Here is an 11,249-nt window from a genome sequence, read left to right as displayed (position 1 = left end):
TCAAGTAAATTGAAAAGCCCCAAGTAGGCCGTCCTGGCCAGGCGCTTTCCCGTCCCACCCTCCGCAGGCTGAGCGGGCCTTCCAGGGTCGCCGAGTTGGCCGTGATTTGTTTCACTGAGTGTGTTGGGGACCTGTTCAGTCTGGACACTTGAGTCTGAGTTCTGGGACGGTTTTTTTCATTCAATAAATAAGGAGTGCCTGCCTCACACTGAGCCCTTGTTGGGAACATTAAGAAACAAAAGACAAAATCCTGTGCTATTGAAACCGGAGTTAAGTCCTTACCTTACATCCAGGGTGGACGTGGACAGGATGGAAGTGTGGTTGAGATGTTGGTGGCCAAGCGGACCTCATCCAGAACTGGGGCGGATGCGGGCCGGGCGGGGTGTGATCAGATTCTCCAGGAGCTGTTTGTGGGAACCTGGCGTCCAGAGTTTTCAGGGCTTATCCTCTCGGGCTGTCCTCCCCCTGGTGGGGGAATGTCTGCCCCCCGCGTTCTGGGTGCCAGGTGGTCAGGCGTCCCCAGCAGCATTCGTTTGTGTCCTGGGTCTCCGTATGAGAAGGGGACCAGGCCGCCAGCTCTGCTGGGTCTGGTTCACAGAGCCTCCTGGGGCAGCAGAGGGCAAGCACTGCCGTCGGAGCCCTGGGGGTGCCCGCCGTGTAGACAGGGTGAGTCCTGGGCTGCTCTCCTGGGACCCGCCCAGTTGTGGCCGCGGGCCCAGCCTCTCCCCAGCCTCCCACGTTGTGCTGGCCCTCATTCTCCAGCTGAAGATGCCTTTCCTGAGGGATGGGCAGGGCCTTGGGAGGAAATGAAACAAGATGGGCTCGACCCATTCTCCTGACTAGCGTTCTAGATAAGGAAAGCTCGCCACTCCCAGCCGTGGGGTCCCACGGCCTAGCGGGGAATGGAGGGAGCTGGAGGGGCCCAGGGCGGCGAAAGCCAACCAGCACCTCTGACCAGGCCAGAGGCCGAGTTGGGGGTGTGGGGGGAGGACCCAACTCCTGAGTTGGCGGAGTCGGGGGTGGGGGAAGGAGAGGGCGCCTGGCTGCTCCTGCCCCCCGACCCGCCGGCGCCCCCATTGCAGCACCTGCCAGGCGCTCCCGGCTAAAGACGTGGGAGCTGGGGTCTGGAGGGGTAGGGGTGCGGTGGGATGGACACATCTCTGAGACCAGACGTACCGTCAGCGCGTCTCAGAAGAAGCAGAGTCCCAGCTGACGGTGTGCCCTGAGAGACAGTCCAGCGAGACGGCCTGATACAAACAACATGCGCAAATCAGTAGACTGGACTGTGACTGTAATCAGGAAATGTACCCAGAAAAGCACCCCACTTCTCCGTGACAGCCCAGGAGTGAACTTACTCGAGGAGCAGGACCAAGGCGGAGACGAGAAACAACTCCGACAGAAGCAGAGCTAAGCCGTGCTGCGAAACGTGGTTTTGTTATAGACGGCAGTAGTTTAAACAGTGTTTAAGCTGGGTTTTATATTCCCATCATGCAGCGTGTGTTTGTTGAGTGACAGTGACTATGAGCTGTCCCTGAGCTGCATAAGCCACTCTCAGCCCAGGTCGGTCCTCCCCATGTGTCCACCAGGAGGCAGCCTCCACCAGTCTCAGCCCAGCGGCTGCCTGGTGCCCACGACCACGCTCAGCCAGGGCCGTTAGCAGTGTTTGTGGTTAACCTCACAGGCCAGTTACTATTTATTTGTCTGATTACAAAAGTAATTGTGACTTTTGCCTAAAAGGTACCGGAGGGGATACAGCCAAAACCAAAACAAACCACGTGGCAAAAAAACAACACGAGCCCAGTTTAGCATTAGTTCTCAGCGGAGGGTAAGCTCCGCCAGTCTCTGCCTCCTGGGTGTTTCTCCCAGTGTGTGTGAGAAAATCGGAGGCAGCCTCAGCTGTTCCTGAGCCTGCCTTCTCTCGCCTCAAGGTTGGTCAGGTCCTGGAACTGTCTGTGCGGCTTTCGGCGGCTGCGCACACGGTCCTGGGACCGCGCGCTGCGTGTGACACGCGGCTTCTGGGAACCAGAGATGCGGTCTGAACCCCAGGCCCCCTCCTGCAGCTCCTTCACCAGCCCGGGCTGCGCTGCCCTGGGCCCTCCCCTGCCCAGGGAGGGGTCTGATCACCCCACCCACGCGTCCTCCCCCTGCTCTCGGGGTAAAAAGCCAGTCCACCCTTTAGTCCTCGGGGCAGCATCCCACCCCCTCACCTGGCGTCAGTCCCACTCTCTCCCACCCTCCCTGCCCGCAGCCCCCGCGCCCAGTGGTGAAGAGCCAGGGCCCAGATCTGTCTACACCGCTTCTCCCCTGTGTGACCTTGCCCGAGGTCATCGTCTTTGTTTTCACTCTCTTCCTCTGTAGGATGGGGTCAAAGAAGCACCTGATGGCAGCGGGGAAGACCTGCTGAGAACCGTGCGTGACATCCCTTCCTCGGGGAGGCCAGTCGGGACAGGGGTGGTCACAGTCTCCCAGGGACACTGGGACACGCGTCAGGGTTTTGGCTCCTGTCAATCATTGTGAAGGTCAGCCTAGTCAGAGCCATGGTTTTCCCAGGGGTTTTGTACAGATGTGAGAGCTGGACCATAACAACGGCTGAGCACCGAAGAATTGATGCTTTTGAACTGTGGTGTTGGAGAAGACTCTTGAGAGTCCCTTGGACTGCAAGGAGATCCAACCAGTCCATCCTAAAGGAAATCAGTCCTGAATATTCATTGGAAGGACTGATGCTGAAGCTGAAGCTCCAATACTTTGGCCACCTGATGGGAAGAACCGACTCATTGGAAAAGACCCTGATGATGGGAAAGTTTGAAGGCGGGAAAGTGGAAGTGAAGTCGCTCAGTCGTGTCCGACTCTTTACGACCCGTGGACTGTAGCCCACCAAGCTCCTCCGTCCATGGGATTTTCCAGGCAAGAATCCTGGAGTGGGTTGCCATTTCCTTCTCCATTGAAGGCGGGAGGAGAAGGGGAAAACAGAGGATGAGATGGTTGGATGGCATCACTGACTCAATGGACATGAGTTTGAACAAACTCTGGGAAATGGTGGAGGACAGGGCAGCTTGGTATGCTGCCGTCCGTGGGGTTGAAAATAGTCGGACACGACTGAGCAGCTGAAAAACAGCAATCATTGTACACAGGCGTGCTGCCTTCTGTGTGTCTGGCGTTGTTGAAAGTGTTTTATCATATGCTTCTCAGGTGACCATCTGAGCCGCGTCTGTTTTTTATCCAGGGCAGAACTTGGGACTCAGGGAGGCTGAGTGACTGTCCCGGGGCCACAGAGACGGCTTGGAACCCAGGTAGCCTGAGTGCTCAGCCGCCTGGCCAATGGTTCTCAGACTGGTGAGCCCGTTGGAGCCCAGAATTCCAGTCCAGCCCAGCTGTGGCGGGGTCCACCTCTAGTAGGTCCCCAGGTGATGCTTCCTCTGCTGGCCCCTGCAGACCACACTTGAGAATCCAGAAAGCAGTTTTTGGTGGCCAACAGGCTCTTCCAGACACAGGGTGTTTTCCCCGCACCCTGCTGCCTCCCTCCTGCGCTCTCCTGTGTCTTTTCCTCCTGGCTCTGACCACGTTCGGTGACTAGGGAGGCCGACTAGCCTGCCCCCAGTCCCCAAGGCGCCTGGGCTGGCCTGCCTGCCTCTGTCGCCCCTTCCCACCGCAGCGGCTGGCTTCCCCCATGGGGCTCATTGAAATGATCCGCCTGGACATGGACTCGTGTACATTGTGCTGGCCAGACCTGCACCGCGGAGGGTTGGCTGCCGGTCGGAGTTGGCAAGGGTGTCTTACTGGTTCTCATGACGTTCCATGGGGCCAGCTAGGCCCAAGGAAGACAGAGATTTTTCGAGAAACTAAACTTCTGTGCTCCTGGCCATTTTGATGAACTTTTGACTTCCACTGAGAACCAGGAGTTTTATTGACATAGCTCCTGACCAGGGAGCAAGAAGCATGTCCTCCAGCCTGCAGCCTGCAAGTTCCCCCCCGCACGCCTGCCCTTTCCCCGCTCTTCCACTCCAGGGAAACGAGTATTGTGAAAACAGGAAGCCTCCTCTGAGGCCAAGGGCATGGAAAGCCTCACACTTGGCCGTGGGCATTGGAAGCCCGCGTCCAAGTGCCCTGGAGGAAGGTGCCAGGTTTCTCTGCAGGAGTTGCGCTGGGGTCCGGGCGGCCTCTGCTTGAGCAACGGCAGGGCCCCAGCTGATGTTTCATTACTGGGTGGGAGTTACATAACATGAGGCCTTGTAACGCTCAGCTGTTCCCTGAAGCAGAAAGCAGCTGGGGCAGAATCCTGTGTTTTTTCTACAATCTATTGTTTGAAACTTTGCCCCAAGATCAAGCGAAAATGTGAAGGTGTCCCTGAGCCGTCGCCAGTTAGAACAACAAACCGCGCCTCCCTCCGCTGACATCACTCCCAGCAGCTGGTCCTGCCCAGGTTCTGGCCTCTTGGTTTCAGATGAAAAGCCTTCTGAGGGCAGCCCTGGTGATGGCGTGGTAACCCCACAACGCCTGGCTCCTGGGAGGTCTTCAGCGAGCACTTGTTTAGTTGGTTTTCTTGCTGGAGAAGATGAGGAGGAGACTGGTCCTCAACGGGCAGGTGCGCGCCTTCCCTGGCTCGGGGCGCGGTTCCCTGGCTGAGCTGGGGACAGCTGGGGATGTAGTTAGGGTGTAGTAGGTAGGTGTAGTTAGGATGTGGTGCTCCTGCTCTAAAAGCAGGACTCAGTCCCTTTGTAGCCTCTTTATTTAAGCAATAAACTGATGGCAAGTCACCTGTCCACGAAACGAAATCAAAAGTGTACAGTGAGCAAGCTCAAGGTCATAATGGTGAGAACTCAGTCGGGCAGCTTCTGGGGTCCCAGAGTATTAATTCGTGTCTTCCAGCCTCAGTGTCCTCACCCCCTGATGGAGAGTGGATTATAATAGCCTCTGAAAGTACGTACAGTTTGAGGTGCAGGGTTTGAATTCACACCACGAAACCACGTCAAGGAGGCTCCAGGTTTCGCTGCTGAGCCTTTCAGCTCCAGCTCCTCCTGGGAGGAACGACTGGGTTTTGAGGCAAAGCCATGGTCCAGTCTCTGGCAAATCACTGCGCTCCCTTGAGCTGAGGTTTTCTCAGCTTTGAAGTGAGGCTGAGAGAGGCTCCCGGGCCCACTTTTACTCTGGAAGTTTCTAATGAAAGTCGGGTGAGATAACTTAGGGGGAAGCACTTTATCAACCTTCTAAAAGTGAGGGGCTCTGCTTGGGTTAATGTGAGGGATAATGGGCAGGTTTCAGAGGCGGGACAAGGCGGAAGAAATACTTTTTCATTAGCTTGCTGGTCGTTCACACAGGCGTGGATGGAACCCAGTTGGCAAACTGTTGTCTTCTACTTATTTTTTTTTAATTAGCAGTTTTACTTTATTTATTTATTTGGCTTCATCTGGCTTAATTGCAGCACCAAGGGCCTTCACGGTGGGATTCAGGCTTTTCTCTACTTGCAGTGCTCGGCCTTAGTTGCCCCCGCGACATGTGGGATCTTAGTTCCCTGACCAGGAATCAAACCCACGTCCCATGCATTGCAAGGTGGATTCTTAACCCCTGGACCACCGGGGAAGTCCCGTGTTCTTACCCTCTTTCTTCCACGTGGGAGAACTGCCCTGAGAACACAGAGTGGATGGATTTCTGCTGATTGTTGTCATCTGCCCGCTTGGTGGGCATCCCAGGTGGCTCAGTGGTAAAGAATCTGCCTGCACTGTAGATGTGGGTTTGATCCCTGGGTCGGGAAGATCCCTGGAGAAGGAAATGGTAGCCCACGCCAGTCTTCTTGCCTGGAGACTCCCATGGACAGAGGAGCCTGGCGGGCTGCAGTCCACGGGGTCACAAAGGAGTCGGACACCACTGAGCGGCTGGACAGCAGCGGTAAAGCCCTCTTGGTGCTGAAGCGGGGCCCCTCTGGGCCTGTCTGCCCCTGCCTCCCTGCTCCTGGGGTAGGAAACTGTGAGCGTGTTGAAATCGTGGAAGATCAGAGGCCAGTTCCTCTCCAGGGTGGACATCAGATCTCACGGGAAGCCGCAGACCCAGCTCTGTCTCTAAGGCGGGGCATCCTCGGAGCCCGTGAGAAGCCAGGCAGGAGAGCCCAGCCCGGCGACCAGCGCGTCTCAGGGCCGCTCCCGGGATGTCTGTGCCTGACCTGTGCTAAGAAATGGTGTCCTGAGTGGCTCTGGGACACTTTGGTGTCATGACACTAGCTGGACGCCTAGAATTTGGTTGCTCAACCCGACCACCCCCTTCCGTGGGAACATCCTGGCCCCCGTGCTCAGCGTGTGACCGAGGGGTTTCTGGGGGCTTCTTCCAGGCCACACCGCGCCCCGCCTAGGTGCGGACTCCATGCAGTGGCCTTCTGGGCGCCCCCTCCAGGCCCGGCTCCTCCAGGCGGGACGCCCCGTGTGACTGTGGAGGGCCGGGAGAGGAGGTGGCTGGGCATATTCAGGCGGCAGTGGAGGGGTTTCCGGAGCCAGCCTCACCCCTGCCGTCTCTGCCAGCTGCCAGTAAACTGCCACCCTCCTTCCGTTTTAGCCAGGTGACACTGGGTTTCATCAACCTTGCACAAGAGTCCCGGTGATGCCGGTGGGGGCTGTGGGGCCAGGTGGACGGGGCAAGGCCAGGATGGGGGCTGGAGCCTAAGTCAGGCTGTCAGGGTTCAGGGGGCAGAGGGCAGAAGGCACGGAGGCTCTCGAGACCTCCCACCCCTCCATCACTGGTGACTGGGGATTTCCAGTTTCCTGTTGAAAAAGCTCCAAGTTTGTTTCGAAATGGGAGCCAAGAAGAGCGTCTGTGTGTCCAGGAACACTAACGCCTGCTGGGAGCGTCTCTCTCTGTCTGTCTTTGAGATCTCGGGGCTGGCTGCTGCTCCCCTCTTGCCGTGGGCCCTCTGCCACCCAGGGCCTGTCCACCCACCCCTGCCCCGATCTCTGACACCCAGAGGGGCAGAAGGACATGAGGGGGGCCCAGGGTGGGGAGTCAGGCACCCTAAATCCACACTCTGCCCCGCAGTCTCTTCACCAGTAAACCTGAGCTAAATTAGGGCTGGAGAGACGTCCCAGGAAGACTCCAGGGCCTGGCTCAAGGTCTGTTACAGACCTTGAAAGGCCCCTGTGCAAGGCTGTTCAGTCCCTCAGTCATGCCCAACTCTTTGCGACCCCATGTCCTGCAGCCTGCCAGGCTCCTCTGTCCACGGGATTCCCTGAGCACAAATACTGGAGTGGGTTGCCATGCCCTCCCCCCAGGGGATCTTTCTGACCCAAGGATCAAACCCTCGTCTCCTGTGTTGGCAGGTGGGTTCCTTACCACCAAGCCGCTTTCTACTGAAAGACAAGGGTTTTCTTTCTGATCCTGGTATTTTCAGAAGCGGCAGTGCCGTTTGTGCTGGGACCAGTCGAGGTGTGTTTTTTTCTGGAAGCCAGGTGTACCAGACACTCCTTCTGTGACTCAGCTCACTGCCGGGAATCCTTTTCCTTGTGTTATTAAAACATAATAAATACACGGAGCTGATGACACTCTGTTTCGGCCCTAAGGTCAGATCGCTTGCAGAGAGTCTGGGCCATCTCACAGGCATCGTTGGATGGGGAAGGAACTTCTGAGTCATTCAGTCCGGTTCCAGCAGTAATCCTGGGCTACTCACCACCCATGGGCAGACACTGGCCTGTGGTGGGAGAAGAAAAGACCAAGTCAGTCGTTTTTGATAGATTTTTGTCCCGTCAGAGCTTTCTGCATTAACCCACCTAACAGAGGCCATTTCCTAACGTGCCTGTCCTGACAGCAATTCTGCCTAAAACAAACAAAAAACTAGCAATTACTAATCTTCACACCAGGGGACTTCCCTGGTGGCCCAGGGGTTAAGAATCCGCCTGCCAACACAGGGGATGCAGGTTTGATTCCTGGTCTGGGAAGACCCCACGTGCTGGGGGGAAGTCGGCGCAGGCCCCACAAGCCCTGAGCCTGCCCCTGAGCCCGCAATCAGCAGCAAGGGAGGCGGGCACGATGGGGGTCCTGAGCACTGCAGCTAGAGAGGAGCCCACACAGCTACGAAGGCCCGACGCGGCCATAAACAGACACGCAAAAGTGTTGTTGCTGCTGCTGCTGCTGAGTCGCTTCAGTCGTGTCCGACTCTGTGCAACCCCATAGACGGCAGCCCACCAGGCTCCCCCGTCCCTGGGATTCTCCAGGCAAGAACACTGGGGTGTGTTGCCATTTCCTTCTCCAATGCATGAAAGTGAAAATGAAAGGGAAGTCGCTCAGTCGTGTCCGACTCTTAGTGACCCCATGGACTGCAGCCCACCAGGGTCCTCCGTCCAAGGGGTTTTCCAGGCAAGAGTACTGGAGTGGGGTGCCATTTCCTTCTCCAATGCATGAAAGTGAAAAGTGAAAGTGAAGTTGCTCAGTCGTGTCCAACTCAATGACCCCATAGACTGCAGCCTACCAGGCTCCTCCGTCCATGGGATTTTCCAGGCAAGAGTACTGGAGTAAAAATGTTGTTAGGGGGAATGTATTTGAAACAGTAGTAGTAGGTTGTGGCTATAGAGAGTTCAGCCTGAGAGCTGCCTCCTTCCAGTACGTGTGTGATTAACAAGTTCCCTCCTCTCCTGACTGTGCACTCAAGTCCCCACAACATCATTCAGTTCCCCCGGCATCTCTACGGGTGACCCAGGTTCGCGGGAGAAAGGCCCAGAGAGGCTGCCTTCAGGCCGAGTGGAGAAGGAAGAAGCGGAGGCCACCTCCCTCCAGTCTCCACCTCACAGCCTCGCGTCTCCGTCTAAACTCCTCGGGGTCACCGGACCCCGGTGACCTGATTGTACGCATCCATTTACTCTCTAACAGATTCAACATGTGAGTGCTGGGACTATGGAAGGCAGTGGGAGAGCTTCCAAGCTAAGCTTTTGGCAGGACAAATGCACTCTAAAAATGCAACTGAAATACTCGTACACGTGATGTGAAAGAGCTGGTACTTTATGTCAAATGGCAAATGTGATAGTGACGGGCAGGCTCGGCCCGACGCCACCTCCTAGGGGCCGTCTCTCACTCAGAATTGATCCTCCCCCCGTACACTCGGCCGGGCTGGTTCAGCACCTTCGGTACCACAGCCCTTCTTGTGGTCTGTTCTGCAGTTTAGCTGGATTACGAGGACCTGAAGAAGGGACCAAAACTAGAAGCAAGTGGGTCTTGGCCTTCCAGGAGCTGACCCTCTCAGTCAGTCAGTTCAGTTCAGTCGCTCAGTCGTGTCCGACTCTTTGCGACCCCATGAATTGCAGCATGCCAGGCCTCCCTGTCCATCACCAACTCCCAGAGTTTACTCAGACTCAGGTCCATCGAGTCAGTGATGCCATCCAGCCCTCTACTAGCAGCTTAAAGACGGGGTCCCCGGTGATGGTTCAGAGAAGGATCCTCTCAGTGTTTGTGGAAGCACGGAGGTCAAGGGCAGAGGTGAGAACGTCCTGTGTGCAGAGAAGACTCCGGGGGGGTGGGGGTGGTGAGGGGGGAGGCGTGTGGATAGGGTGCGTGGGTAAGTGAGGTCAGGGCATGAACGGCCCTTCCTCCGCGGAGGAGGGTTTCTCACCCGGGCGCCTCTGACACCAAAGGGCCTGCGTGCTGGGCGTGGGGCCACCCTGTGCGCTGCAGGACGTTCCCGCCTCCAGGCCTCCACCCGCTTGAGGCCCTGGTGCCTCCCCCTGGCCCAAGTCGTGGCAGCGCTGAACCTCAGATGTCGTCACACGTCCCCTGCAGCTGGGGGCACAGGCCTGACGGAGAATACAGGCAAACACACAGACACACGGGTATGAGGAGGCAGGTGTGCGTGACTGAGGACAGACAAAGGCGAGGAGCAGCTGGCACCCTTGGCTGCTTGTGTCCAAGGCCTCAAAGCACGACAGAGGAGGGCAATGTCCCCCCGAGTGTCCTCGTCCCTGGAGGCGCAGACCCGCGAGGGCCCACCGTCTGGTCACCCCTCCAGAGCCCAGGCCTCTCATGGCCTGTCTCCCGCTAGGCTCGCCTGCAGAGCCCCAGTGCCACCAAGGTGTGATGGCTGACCTCTGCTAACAGCCAGCGGCACCTGAGGGCTGTTCCTCCTGGAGAAAGCATTTTATTTTAAAGTGCACCTGGTTTTTTCACGTAGCAGATGTAGCTTAGCCGGAGACTCTCAGCGTGACTCTCAGAGGGTCTGCCAGCAGAGGAGCCGGGACCCCCAGGACAAGCTGCAGGCAAGCAGATTCCTCCTTGGCTCAGCCCAGCCTGCTTCAGGTGCGCTCCGGGTCTGAAGGACAGCGGTTTAAGAATCGGCTAAGGTTTTTCCCTTTGCCAGTAGAGAAGGGAAACGTGCCTTGTCGCTCTGTGTCAGAAACTCCAAGCACCACGCTCTTCCTGGGCCCCCTGCCCACCCCGGAAAATCCAGGCCTGCACCAGCTCCGCTCAGCTCGTGACCCTGAACCCGAACTCGAACCTCCCCTCTCCTCCCCCATCCCGGGCCAACCATGCACTCCGCTGCTGGCCTCACCAGCGGCACTTTAAAGATTCCCCACAAAGCTTCCAAGCCAAGACGCACTTGCAGCAGCGAAGCACCCAGCCTCTGGGGAGTAAGCCCCATGCGTCTGCCACTGTTCCGCCTGGTAACTCAGGAGGATGGGGGCACTTTATTCTGTGTGGGAGGGAGCAGAAGAGGAACAGATTTGTCGAACATGTAGAAGCAGAGGTAAAGGGAGATATGAAAGCAACAAGGAAATTGTTGCCAGGCAACATGCCTGGTTGTCAAAGAGACAGAGCCGTGTCAGTAACAACCCACGAGTCATCTTCAGTAACAGCCCGTAAATCCCTGAGCTGGAAAATGCCTGTGTCAGGAGGGGTAATGGCAAACAGTTCTCCAAAGAACCAAAGCATGGAGCTCCCCGCTCCGATCCGTAAATACGGATCTTGCTGTAAGCAAAGAAGGCTGACCAGGAGCTTTATTCATTGTTGTAACAAAGCTGGTTGATCTGCTCAGAAAGAGAAGTTTCCTGTGTAACTGGTCGCAGAGCTGCTCACACCCAGAGTCTTTCTCAACACCCAGGAGAGAAGAGCCGGCCAGAGAGACAGAAGCCAAATGCTCTATTTGAGGGATATATTTATTCTTTATTTGACTGCCGTGCAGCTGGTTTACGATGTGCTAATTTCTGCTGTGCAGCAGTGTGACCCGGGCACACACACGTATGCACACATGCACACACGTATCACACACGTATCACACGTATCACACGCAT

Source organism: Ovis canadensis, chromosome 20 (genome assembly GCF_042477335.2).
Source record: "Ovis canadensis isolate MfBH-ARS-UI-01 breed Bighorn chromosome 20, ARS-UI_OviCan_v2, whole genome shotgun sequence".
NCBI classification, from domain to species: domain Eukaryota; kingdom Metazoa; phylum Chordata; class Mammalia; order Artiodactyla; family Bovidae; genus Ovis; species Ovis canadensis.
The sequence above is the reverse complement of the archived record's forward strand: the minus strand, read 5'-3'. Positions refer to the sequence as shown.